Source organism: Geotrypetes seraphini, chromosome 2 (genome assembly GCF_902459505.1).
Source record: "Geotrypetes seraphini chromosome 2, aGeoSer1.1, whole genome shotgun sequence".
In the NCBI taxonomy this organism is placed as follows: domain Eukaryota; kingdom Metazoa; phylum Chordata; class Amphibia; order Gymnophiona; family Dermophiidae; genus Geotrypetes; species Geotrypetes seraphini.
In genome coordinates, this window is record NC_047085.1 from 385,878,065 (window position 1) to 385,891,963 (window position 13,899).

Here is a 13,899-nt window from a genome sequence, read left to right on the forward strand (position 1 = left end):
AAAGTTAGCAAAATGTGTCCTATATCCAAGGAATGAATATGACCAAAACAATGCTGTTTCCATGGAAAAACAGAATTTCTCTGAATGCACCAATTACATTACTCAACACTTCTTTAAATGAGCTATGACATGGGTATCTAGGAAGCATCCATCTGTAAACTCACAGCTAAGAGGGAGCTTTGCTGATAGAAGGTATCTTTTGCAAACTCCCATCAGTGAGGCACAGGACTTTGCTCCTGGCCACTTAGGTGACAAACTAAACGATGGAGACTGCAGAGGCTCAGTACACATGGAAATATTTTTCCTTCTTCCCAGATTTGACCTTTTTCAGAACTACAGGAAGAATATGGCTCACCCCGTACAGATTTTTTCATTTTTATATGCAACTTGTAGATTTTATAAATAGGAGGGCTAGCCATGATTTGGAAAAGCAGAGACTTAGAGGAGACATGATAGAAACCTTCAAAATCCTGAAGGGCATAGAGAAGGTAGACAGGGACAGATTCTTTAGACTGTGGGGAACCACAAGTACAAGGGGGCACTCGGAGAAATTGAAAGGGAATAGGTTTAGAACAAACGCTAGGAAGTTCTTTTTTACCCAGAGGGTGGTTGACACATGGAACGCGCTTCCGGAGGTTGTGATAGCCCAGAGCACATTACAGGGGTTCAAGGAAGGTTTAGATAGGTTCCTAAAGGATAAGGGGATTGAGGGGTACAGATAGAAGTAGAGGTAGGTTATAGAAATGGTCAGTAATCACTTCACAGGTCATAGACCTGGTGGGCCGCCGCGGGAGCAGACCACTGGGCGCGATGGACCTCTGGTCTGACCCGGTGGAGGCAACTTCTTATGTTCTTAACTAGATGTAGGCCTCTATAAGGAGATAGGGAAGGGGGCATCTCCCAACTTTTCAAAGCATTGTTAGCACAATCTAATCTAGCTGATCCATACATGGCTCATAGGGAGAAAGATTTGAAGAAATCATTTGGCCTAAAAACTTGTGAATGGATATATAAATATCACTTTCATACCACTATTGCCAGTAATCTTATAAAAAATGGATATAAGATATACTATAGCTGGTATTATACTCCAGAGCGACTCCAGCGTATATATGGCACAGGCACAAAACTATGCTGGAGGAATTGTGGGCAACAAAGGGACTTTTTATATGTTTAGTGGTTTTGTGCTAAAATACAATCTTTCTAGAAGACAATGATAGACTGCCTGAGCCAGATCTTAGAGAAGTCCTATCCATTACTAGTGGAATGCTGTTTGTTGAATTTTCATGTCCCAGGATTTACAAAGGAATAACACAAGCTAGCTATATGCATTTTCACGAAAGTGGTATACGTTATTGCATACCCTTGTGGTTTAACATATGTGGGAAGTAGTCATACAATAAGAAAGACTAAATTGAACATAAATCCCGGATAGTGACTAAAAATCTACAGGCTCTGATAGTTACACACCGGTTAGAAAATAACCACACAGTGAATTATTTGAAATGGAGAGTTATCGATATGGGTTAGAGTCGGGTGGGAAGGTGGCAATAGTGAAAGATGGCTAAATTATAAAGGACAATGGATATTCACACTTAATACAGTGACCCCATGTGGTTTAAATGCTGAAATTGAGTGGATGACTTTAGTATGATGAGAGAGAAGTGATGTCATCAATTTGAGAGCTTACATGCTTTGTGATTGGCAACAAATTTAAGATTAAAAAACGCTGCAGCCATCTTTGAAAAAAAGTGATCAAAGATGTGTGTGACTGAAGGTATTTTGATAATATATACTTAGAAGAAAATGAATGTAGGCATGAGTTTTTGGCGTTTAGATTCTGTGAAGTGGTTGGCAATGTATATGTACATTAATCTAATGTACAATCTTTGTGCTTGTTACATGGAACGAACCTTGAAAAGCCTTCCGGCGAAACATGATGTCATGCTATTTAAGATGAGTTATTAAATTAAGGGCTCCTTTTACGAAGGTGTGCTAAGCGTTTCAGCGCACGCACCGGATTAGTGCGTGCTAGGTAGCAGCTAGCGTGCGCTATTCCATGTGTTAAGGCCCCAGCGCGGCTTTGAAAAAGGAGCCCTTGTGGCCGGGCCGGGCCCCAGGTGAGTGGGCAGACCCGGCTTGGACCGCAGGTAAGATTTATTTGTGCGCCTTTTATATGGTGGGTGGAAAGAAAACCCGGACACTGGATTTCTTAGCCAAAACTTAACCGGGTTTATTAAGGCAAAAGAAAAAAGTCCCAAAATAAACAATTGCTTCTCCTAGGCATTGATTATGCAGTTCCTTCTCATTTAAGTCCAGTGCACTTTCTCTGTGCCTCAGTTCAGGGACTGGACAGTCCTTGTCCACAAAAAGGATAAATCAAAATCAAATATGCTTTTCAGTCCCTTCAATGTCCAATATTCTCCCTTCTCAGGGTAGCTGGCTTCTATTAGCCACAGTTCTTGACAGCACGGCTGAGCACTGCAGGTGCCAGCCCTCCTTTCAAATGTCTTTCCAGTCATAGAAAAAAAAACACATTTTCTCTGCCTCTGTTTCCCTCTCCAACACTTTGTCCCCTTTTAAGGACGCTCACAGCCTTGCAGGCTGTGTGGAGCAAGCCTCCCTTTACCAAGGTCTTCAGACCCACCCGATATGCCCCCTATCGTCCTTTAGCTTTAGTCCTTTGGGGGCATGGTGAAATGAGGCACTGCTGCCTTACCACTACCTGCAGCCTTACTCTAGCTTGGGTTTGTTTGTCAGAGACTTGTCTCATTACTGGGAGGAAGAAAACAGCCACACACTGCTCAATCATATGTCCATGTCCTCCTCCAACACACTTTCTTCTGGGTCAGCTTCACTGTACATGTCCCATTCTGTATCCTGTTACTGGAGGTTTCCATTAAGTCCTCCACTTCCTGCTTTACCTCCCATCCCCCTCTCTGAATACTTGGGAGCTTTTCTGAACAGTTTTCTTCATCATCATCATCATAAACTTCCAGCCCTTCATCCCAAGGCTTAATTGGAAAGTTACTGTACCTCCCTGGAGTCAGGCTTTCTTTCCTTGCTGGCTGGCTCCCTCCGTGAAAACCGTCTCTTCTGGTGGATAGGAAAGGTTTGGCAACTGCTCTTCCTTGTGTGGTGCTCTGCTTCCCCAATTGGGATCACCTGTGTCTCCCTGATCTCTCTCCAGTCTTGTTACTTGAGGCTTACGAGCCTGCAGACCACGGTGGGTGACTTCACCCCCTTCTGGGTTGGTTTCACGTTTCTCACTAGCTCTGGGAAAGGAGTAATAGGGGATAGACTCTGTTTTCTGGGCCCTCCTGCCTAAATTCCTGGCTGTGACATCACCTGCCTTTTCTCCCATCTCTCAGGCTGTACTGAACTAGTGCTTTTAGCAGGGTGTCCAGGCTTTATTCTAGGGATTACAGGTTTAAGGGCTGCACTTTTGACTGGGCTAGCAGTCTTTTTAACCGTGACAGGAGCTTCCCTGTCACTATATATAATGACAGAGAAGTTGAAAAGAAGAAGTTGAAAGAAGATATTTGGCTAAACAATTTTTAGTATTGCTTACTGCAATCTGAATCTAGTCACTGAAGTCCTTAGAAGGGTAATGAAAGTTATTTGAATAAACTGCGAGTCATAAGTTGTGTTGTATTACCATATAGCAGTGGCAGCCTTTTGGAAGAAATCCGATTTACTATCTTTATAGTTTTACAGAAATTGGAATATATACATATATATTTGAAATAAAAAATGACTGACTTGTAGAAACACACTTCTACAATTTCATAAAGTTTGGGACCGTTATAAAAAGTGGTCAATTAGAGATAGTTGACTGAGTCCATAGGTCATTACCAGTTGCTGTTATCTGCATACGGATTAAGACAGGGGTCTCCAAAGTCCCTCCTCGAGGGCCGAATCCAGTCAGGTTTTCGGGATTTCCCCAATGAATATGCATAAGATCTATGTGCATGTATTGCTTTCAATGCATATTCATTGGGGAAATCCCAAAAAACCTGACAGGATTCGGCCCTCGAGGAGGGACTTTGGAGACTCCTGGATTAAGATATAGGGCTCCTTTTATGAAGCCGCGTTAGTGGCTTTATCGCACGCACATTTTTAGCGTGCGCTAGCCGAAAAACTATCGCCTGCTCAAGAGGAGGCAGTAGCGGCTAACAGGGCCGGCAAATTAGCGTGCGCTATTACGCACATTAAACCGCTAACACGGCTTCGTAAAAGGAGCCCATAATGTTGTGGGGACCAAAACCTGTTTAAGTTGCCAAAGTTTGTTTGGGGAGGGTGAGGAAGATGTAAGAATGTGATTGCTTCTGAGAATGGTCAGTGTTGTTATTTTGAAAATTTGTATAACAATTAAAAAAGAGCTTAGGGGGAATCATTCAAGAAATATATGTTTACTGAAGGTGCTTTAAAGAAAGTCACACCAGTGAACTGATGGAGATCACTTATTAATGTAACCCCCTCCTTCTCAGACTGAGGTAAAAGGTATCCCTCTTGAAATAAGATTTGTTTTGTATTCGTGCACACCGAGGGTTAAATTGATACCTTTCCCCAGGAGAAGGGGTGAATTACATAAACAAAATAATAATATATAATAATATGGTATAACCTTGAAATAAAAATAGTTATTAAACATATAATAAAATAAATATAAAGAAGCACTAAGGATTCAGAATTTAAATTAGAAATAATATTTAATAAACAAATGCTGTAAATCAAATCTAAACAAAGAGATTCTACTTCCCCTCTGTAAAGTTCTTCTTTTTCCTCAGATTTGGGTATTTGAGGCTTTATGTTCTTGCTATGTAGGGGTACCACGTAGGCGCGCAGTTGCTAGCAGAATCTCTTGCTAGCAGACTCTCTCTTGCTGGAACCAACCTACTACTCTGACTTAAACAAACCAATAAGGGAAAACCCTATCCTAATCTAATAACCCCAAATTGCCTAAATATACTTTCTAAGCTAGAAAAAAAAAATAGATAATTGATGTTCCTTATACTTTTTCCCTCCCCAGAATTTCTTTTTTCTAAAATCACTCAAATTTCCTATATCTCAAATCACTCCTATATCTCAAATCACTCAGATTCTCTTTAAACTTTACAACAGATATTCACAGAAATAGGGTTCCAAAGCAGTTTATCAATTTTCTTTTATCAATATTCTCTTATAACATTCACAGGAATCTGTCACAGGATCTCTCATAAAAATCTCCTCCAAAAATCAGCACCACAGAAGTCACTCAAAGATCCTCTCAAACATTTCCCAGAAGTCTCACAGAAGAGCAAACTGAAACTTTCCTCATAAAATCAGCACAATAAATTTCTCACTTATAGAATCTCTCAAACACTTCTCAGAAGATTCTCACAGAATATCAGACTGAAACTTTATACAGAACTCATAACCATATATGTCTTAGTCAGGGAATCTCTCACCCATTTCCCAGAAGATTCTCGCAGACTCTTAAACATTACCAGCATCAATACCAAACTTCAGACCTTATCCAGAATTTCACAATCCTTCACAAATTCAAATAAAAACCACCATAATTACCTTCTCACAAGGCACAGAAAACAAAACACTTCCACACAGAACCAAGTCACCCTCCCAACTGTCAAATCTCACAGTTAGAATGTTCAGAAAGCACAGTTACTTACCGTAACAGTTGTTATCCAGGGACAGCAGGCAGATATTCCCACACATGGGTGACGTCACCGACGGAGCCCCGCAGCGGACAGCCTCGAAAGCAAACTTGCTTGAAGATCTCGATCTTTCGAGCACTGTACCGCGCATGCGCGCGTGCCTTCCTGCCCGAACTAGGGGGCGCATCTCCTGAGAGGATCCTCAGTTCAGATACCTAGCCAAGAAGCCAACCAGGGGAGGTGGGAGGGTTGTGGGAATATCTGCCTGCTGTCCCTGGATAACAACTGTTACGGTAAGTAACTGTGCTTTATCCCAGGACAAGCAGGCAGCATATTCCCACACATGGGTGACCTCCAAGCTTAGTAAAAAGGGATGGAGGGAAGTTGGCAATTTACGAAAAAAGATTTTGCAAAACAGATTGGCCAAAGTGGCCATCCCTCCTGGATAAGGAATCCAGACAATAATGAGAGGTGAAAGTATGAACCGAGGACCAAGTGGCAGCTTTGCAGATTTCCTCAATGGGAGTTGATCGAAGGAAAGCCACAGATGCCGCCATAGCTCTAACTTTGTGGCCCGTCACTCGACATTGCAGAGGAAGACCAGCCTGAGTGTAGCAGAAAGAAATACAAGCAGCCATCCAGTTGGAGATTGTGTGTTTTGATATAGGACGTCCCAACTTGTTTGGATCAAATGAGATGAAAAGTTGAGGAGATGTTCTGTGAAGTTGAGTGCGTTGGAGGTAGAAAGCCAAAGCACGTTTACAGTCCAAGGTATGAAGAGCAGCTTCTCCAGGATGAGAATGAGGCTTTGGAAAAAACACAGGTAGAACAATAGACTGATTGATGTGAAATTCTGAAACAACTTTAGGTAAGAATTTAGGATGAGTACGGAGGACCACTTTGTCATGGTGAAAAACTGTGAAGGGTGGATCTGCAACTAAAGCTTGTAGCTCACTGACTCTTCGAGCAGAAGTGAGAGCAATCAAAAACACAGCTTTCCAAGTGAGATACTTGAGGTGGGCTTTGTCAAGCGGTTCAAAAGGAGGTTTCATAAGTTGAGCTAAAACAACATTGAGATCCCAAACCACTGGAGGTGGTTTAAGCGGTGGATGGAGATTGAGAAGTCCTTTCATAAAGCGAGAAACGATAGGATGTGCAGAAAGGGGTTTTCCATCCAAAGGCTGATGAAAAGCAGCTATAGCACTAAGATGGACTCGAATAGATGTAGTTTGAAGTCCAGATTGTGATAAATGGAGTAAGTAGACCAGAACGGATGTCAAGGAGGAAGATCTGGGTGGCAAGTGATGTGTAGAACACCAAGCAGAGAATCTAGTCCACTTCTGGCCATAACATTGTCTAGTTGATGGTTTTCTGGAAGCAAGTAAGATATCTTGAACAGACGGAGAGAATTGAGAAAAGTCTGTTATGCAGAAAGGTACCAAGCTGTTAAATGTAGAGACTGCAGATTGGGATGAAGCAAGGATCCTTGACTCTGCGTGAGGAGAGAGGGAAATACTGGTAGAAGAAGAGGCTCCCTGGTGCTGAGTTGAAGTAGAAGGGAGAACCAAGGTTGTCTGGGCCACCGAGGAGCTATCAGAATCATGGTGGCATGTTCTGACTTCAGTTTGACAAGAGTCTTGAGAATCAGAGGAAACGGAGGAAAAGCATAAAGGAACTGATCCCTCCAGTCCAGTAGAAACGCATCCGCTTCGAGACGTTGAGGGGCATAGATGCGGGAGCAAAATTGAGGCAGTTTGAGGTTGAGAGGTGACGCAAACAGATCTATCTGTGGAGTTCCCCAACGGGCAAAGATTTGGCGAAGAGTAGGAGAATTGAGTGTCCATTCGTGAGGCTGTAGAAGACGACTCAATTTGTCCGCCAAATAATTGTGTTGACCCTGAATATAAACAGCTCTGAGGAAGATGTTGTGAAGAATTGCCCAATGCCACAATTTCAGAGCTTCTTGACAGAGGGAGTGAGAGCCCGTCCCTCCCTGTTTGTTGACATAATACATGGCTACCTGGTTGTCGGTACGTACAAGAATCACCATATCGTGAAGGAGATGTTGAAAAGCTTTGAGAGCATAGAATATCACTCTGAGTTCCAATAGATTGATATGACACCGATGATCTGCTTGAGTCCAGAGACCCTGAGTGCGAAGACCGTCCACATGAGCTCCCCATGCGTACATTGATGAGTCGGTTATGAGGACTTTCTGATGAAGAAGAGGGTGGAACAGCAAGCCTCTGGAAAGATTTAAAGAGAGCATCCACCAACGGAGAGACTTCCGCAATGAAGGAGTTATGGAAATCAGTCGAGTTGGTGGATCCACTGATTGCTGCCATTGGGATGCCAGTGTCCATTGAGGAATACGAAGGTGAAGTCTGGCAAAAGGAATCACATGAACTGTAGAAGCCATGTGACCGAGCAGAACCATCATCTTTCGTGCTGGAATAGTTGAAAGTTGGAAGAGTTGTTGAGAAATCTGAAGCAGGGCGGCCTGACGTGGTTGTGGAAGGTATGCTCTCAGATTGATAGTGTCCAGAGTTGCTCCTATGAATTGGAGAGACTAAGAAGGAGTCAACTGAGATTTGGGAAAGTTGATGTGAAATCCCAAACTTTGTAGAAAAAGAATAGTCTGTTGGGTCGCTGCAATAACCCCTGAAAAAGAGGGAGCCTTGATGAGCCAGTCGTCTAGGTATGGAAATACTTGGAGACCCTGGTTGCGAAGAGCTGCAGCCACGACCACGAGACATTTTGTGAAAACCCTGGGAGAAGAAGCCAATCCGAAGGGGAGAACTCGGTACTGTAGATGAAGGCTTCCTACTTGGAATCTGAGGTACTTGCGAAATGCTGGATGAATAGGGATATGAGTACATGCCTCTTTGAGATCGAGGGAACACATCCAATCCCCTTGGTCCATTAAGGAATATAAAGTTATCAGTGTGAGCATTCGAAATTTCTCTTTGACTAGATATTTGTTGAGAGCTCTGAGATCCAGGATCGGTCACAAATCCCCCGTCTTTTTGGGAACTAGAAAATAACGGGAGTAGAATCCCAAGTTCCTTTGGGAAAGAGGAACTTCCTCCACAGCTCGTAGGAGAAGCAGAGCTCGAGCTTCTTGGAGAAGAAGGGGAAGATGCGACTGATTGGAAGGACACTCTCTTGGATGGCGATCTGGAGGCACCTGAAGGAGCCGAAGAGAGTATCCCTCTCGTAGGATGGTAAGCACCCAGAGATCTGATGTAATGAGCTCCCACTGGTGATAAAATGTGGAAAGGCGACCCCCTATGGGGAGGGGAGAATTTGGAAACATAGAAATTTGAATACTCATGTCGAGATTGTCAAAAAGACTGAGCAGGCTTGGTGGCAGCAGGAGTCTGAGATTTTTGTTGTCGCTGTTGTTGAGGAGGACGACGAGGAGGAGGTCTTGAAAAAGCAGGAGTCGTTTTCTGAGGATAACGACGTGGAGTCTGTTTGAAACCTCTAGTTGGTGCAGGTTTAGGTTTTGGTCAAATGAGGGAAGCAAAAGAGCGTTCATGTTCTGAAAGACGCTTGGTAGCTGCCTCAATAGAGTCATCAAATAATTCATTTCCCTGACAAGGTAGATTTGCCAATCTATCTTGAAGGTTAAGATCCATGTCCACAATACATAACTATGCTAAACGACGCATGGCTACAGCAAAGGCCGATACTCGAGACGAGAGTTCAAATGCATCATATGAGGCTTGTAACATGAAGAGTCGTAATTGAGAAAGAGTCTTAAGGATGAGTTTAAATTCTGAAAGACGAGTGGTAGAGATATCCGGGTAAAAAGATGGTAAAATCTTCAGAAAATGGTTGAAGTAGGATGTAAAGATGTAGCTGTAATTAAGAACTCTATTTGCCATCATAGAGTTTTGGTATAAACGGCGACCAAACTTATCCATGGTACGACCTTCTCTACCTGGAGGAACTGAAGCATAGATTTTGGAAGGATGTGCTTTCTTTAAAGAGGATTCTACTACCAGGGATTGATGAGATAGTTGAGACTTTTCATAACCTTTACATGGAACTGTTCGATAACGGGATTCCAATTTAGATGGAATGGCAGTGATGGAATAAGGAGTCTCCATATTATGAACAAAGGTTTGTTTCAGAACAGGAGTCATAGGTAATCTGAGGGACTCTTTCGGTGGATGAGGAAGCTCCATATCTGCTAAATATTCAGGAGTATATTTAGAATCTGAATGAAGATCCAGTTTGAGAGCTTGTCCCATATCAAAAATAAATTTGGCAAAAGAAATGGATTTGGAATCAGACGCTTCCTCAGGAGATACACTGCGAGATTTAGGAAGAGCTGAGTATGAGGGAGAAGCCTCTCTAGAATATGGTGAAAGTGGTTCTGAGTCTAGACGTAGAGTCACAGAAGAAGCTGCACTGTGAGGGGGAGTAAGAGAATGTTTTCTCTTCAGGCTCCTGGATGGAGAAGTACCAGGTGTACGTGGTACAGAATGAGTCGAGGTCTGTGGTGAACGGTCTCGACGGGGTGGCTTCGATGGTGGAGTCTTCGGTCGAGAAGGACTTCGAGTCGATGCACGATGGTGTCGAGATCTGTGCTTCTGCTTCGAAGAATGAGGCAGAGAAGTCTCGGTATCCAATGCCGAAGACTCCCTCCGAAGCTTGGGAGCAATAGGTCTCAAATGCTTCGACCGGTGCTTCGGAGGAGGCGAGTCTGGAGAAGAATCAGACGAGGAAATTTTCTTTGGTGTCCTGGATCGGCCTCGAGATACTGGAAGCTCTGGTTGTGTGACAGGCTGATCAGTCCGAGGCAAGGTCGAGGACGGGGCCAATTGAGCCACTAAGGAGGAAATCTGAGTGGTGAGTATAGATTTCAGCATGTCCTCCAACATCGGCACCGAGACAGAAGATTCTGACCTCGTAGGTGCAGCAGTACGCTCCGAAGAGGGCGACCTCGAAGGTGAGTATTCCCTTATCTTGGAGGTACGCTTGGAAGATGGACGTGCAGAGGAGTCTGGTGGCTTCTTGGGTACGGTACCTGAAAGAGAACCCGGAGACTTACCCCCCATAGAAGACTTCGCAGATGGCACCGTCTTCGAGGGAACCGAAGCAGGTAAGGTCGAGGCTTTCGAGACCGAAGCTCCAGCCGGAGCCTGGGTCGAAGCCTTCGAGACCGTAGTCGTCGATGTCGTCGGAGTCGAAGCCTTCGAGACCGGGGCAGCCGCTGAGGTCGAAGCAGAATCCGAAGGTTGCTCCATGTCTCCGAAAAGTTGACAAAATTGAGCACACCGGCGTCGAAAAGCCCGTGGAGTAAGAGTGATACAACGGTGACAATCTTCTGGGGAATGAGTGGGACCCAGGCACTGTAGACAGCGGCAGTGGGGATCGGTGACCGAAATCACACGATTACACTGGCGACAACGTTTGAACCCGGTAAGAGGCCGGGACATGGAAAAAATTAAGTCCGTGTCGAACGAAAGGAGCAAATGGGCCTAGGCCCAAGGCTCACCGGCCGGACACGAAATCAAAGAAACAATTGAAACTTTTTTATTTTTATTTTTTTATAAGAAAAGAAAACAAAAAAGAAATAGGAGAGCACAGCGACCGAACTTAACTGAAAGAAAAGAAACAGCCGCGGTGAAGAGAAGGCAATGCTGCAGAGATGTAGAAAAACGTGTCTTCTTGTCTCCGCGGAATTAAACGAACTGTAAACGTGCTTTGGCTTTCTACCTCCAACGCACTCAACTTCACAGAACATCTCCTCAACTTTTCATCTCATTTGATCCAAACAAGTTGGGACGTCCTATATCAAAACGCACAATCTCCAACTGGATGGCTGCTTGTATTTCTTTCTGCTACACTCAGGCTGGTCTTCCTCTGCAAGGTCGAGTGACGGGCCACAAAGTTAGAGCTATGGCGGCATCTGTAGCTTTCCTTCGATCAACTCCCATTGAGGAAATCTGCAAAGCTGCCACTTGGTCCTCGGTTCATACTTTCACCTCTCATTATTGTCTGGATTCCTTATCCAGGAGGGATGGCCACTTTGGCCAATCTGTTTTGCAAAATCTTTTTTCGTAAATTGCCAACTTCCCTCCATCCCTTTTTACTTAGCTTGGAGATCACCCATGTGTGGGAATATGCTGCCTGCTTGTCCTGGGATAAAGCACAGTTACTTACCGTAACAGTTGTTATCCAGGGACAGCAGGCAGATATTCCCACAACCCTCCCACCTCCCCTGGTTGGCTTCTTGGCTAGGTATCTGAACTGAGGATCCTCTCAGGAGATGCGCCCCCTAGTTCGGGCGGGAAGGCACGCGCGTATGCGCGGTACAGTGCTCGAAAGATCGAGATCTTCAAGCAAGTTTGCTTTCGAGGCTGTCCGCTGCGGGGCTCCGTCGGTGACGTCACCCATGTGTGGGAATATGCTGCCTGCTTGTCCTGGGATAAAGCTGATGCTGATCTCTGCATGAGGACAGCAGACCTGTGCAAGAGATCAGCAATAGAAAACCTCAAAACTGCACCAATACAAACAATACACAAACCATACTTCTCACAAATAAAAAAACACAGATATTTCCTTCCAGATCCTCTCTGCTTCATTAAACCCTTTAAAAACTTCTTTAAACCCTGTTTTTTTTCTCTAGTAGCTATTAAAGTTTTAACCCTGGTTACATTAAGCACTTGCATTTAGAGACTGTTGAAGTAATGATTTCATTTTTCACAGCAGTAGTTTCTTCTGCAGGCATAGAAAGAATATTCTCTTCCTTTGGACTCATTCATTCCAAATTGAGAAATCATTTAGGACCTGATAAAGCAGGAAAGCACGTTTTCTTTCCCAATTATGAACAAACAAGAAGATGAAAATGAGCGAGCTACAGAAGACAGTATTTAAAATTTTTCATGTGTGGACCTGGTTGATACTCTAAGATATTTTGTGGACAGGCAAAGACCAGCGGGCCTACACATCAGCCATTAGTTCATCCAGACCTTTGCCAAATAGGTGGTGTCCGTGGAAGGGCAATCTGCTCAAAGTCGCCTTGCAGGATGAGGTGCCGGACCACAGTCTGATCCATACCATCCTACGCGCCAAAAAAGATGGAAAGCATAGAGAAGACTGACAACAGGAGATCCTGGGTAGGTGCCATATAGGCCACCCTCAAAACCAGAAACTCAAGGTTCCCAAGCACCAGTGTTAGAATCATGGCGGAGCCAAAAATGGCATACCCAGGCTACAAAGGAGGAGGCTGCCGCCACCAAATCAAATAAGCGCTGGAGAATAAAATCTTTTAGTATTTTTTCTGTCTTCCACGCTCTTGGGTGTTTGCATTGTAACCTTCTGTGAGAATGCAGTCTGAATCACCTGATCTGTTGGCTCTTCAACTCCAATATGGAGCATAATACCCAGACCCTTGTCCACACTCTCATAACCTCACACTACTGCAATTTACATCTAACAAGTCTCCCACTGAACTGCCTCTCTCCCCTGCAATTTGTGCAAAATTTGGCTGCACAACTTATCTTCTGCCAACCTTGCTACACTTACCTGAACCCTCCCCTCAAATCACTTCACTGGCTCTCTATCCGCAGAGTTCAAACTCCTATTACTAACCTACACATGTGTTCATACCGCAGCCCCTCAGTATCTCTCCTCTCTTATCTCTCCTCTCCAAGAACTCTAGATTCCTCAGGAAAGCTGCTTTTATCTGTATTCTCCTCCTTCACTGTCATTTCCAGACTTTGTTCCTTTCATCTAGCTGCCCCGTATTCCTGGAATAAATTACCTAAATTCATCCATCACGCCTCTTCCCTTGCTTAAAATTAGACTGAAAACCCACCTTTTTCATATAGCCTTCAATCCATAACCCCATTCCCCACTGATCACCACCCTAGCCAGCAGATTAACCTCCCCTCCCCTCAGCACCCTATTTGTCCTTCATGTCTGTTTAGATTGTAAGCTCTTTCAAGCTTTGCCTCATAGCACTCTAGAAATAATTAATAGTAGTAGTAAAAAAACAAACAAACCAAAATCTAGATTCAGTAATCTCCAATTACAGTGCACAAAAGTATCAAATGTCCACAAACAGAAAAAGGGCTTTCATTCCTAAAGAGTCAACACTCCAAATCTCTAGGCATTATTTACTTCTCTCCCTTCTCCTACTGAGCCAGGTGCAGTGCAGCAACTTCTATTTAAGAATCAAAAGAAAAAAGACAAAACAAAACAATTCTTGGCATACTGGCACAGG

At 43.9% G+C, this 13,899-nt stretch overlaps 1 protein-coding gene across 4 annotated transcripts in view; it reads right to left on the reverse strand.

The window, feature by feature from the left end:
• Positions 1–13,899, reverse strand: part of BTD (biotinidase) — a 54,143-nt gene that overhangs the window by 39,777 nt on the left and 467 nt on the right. The gene's annotated exons all lie outside the window — the stretch shown is intronic.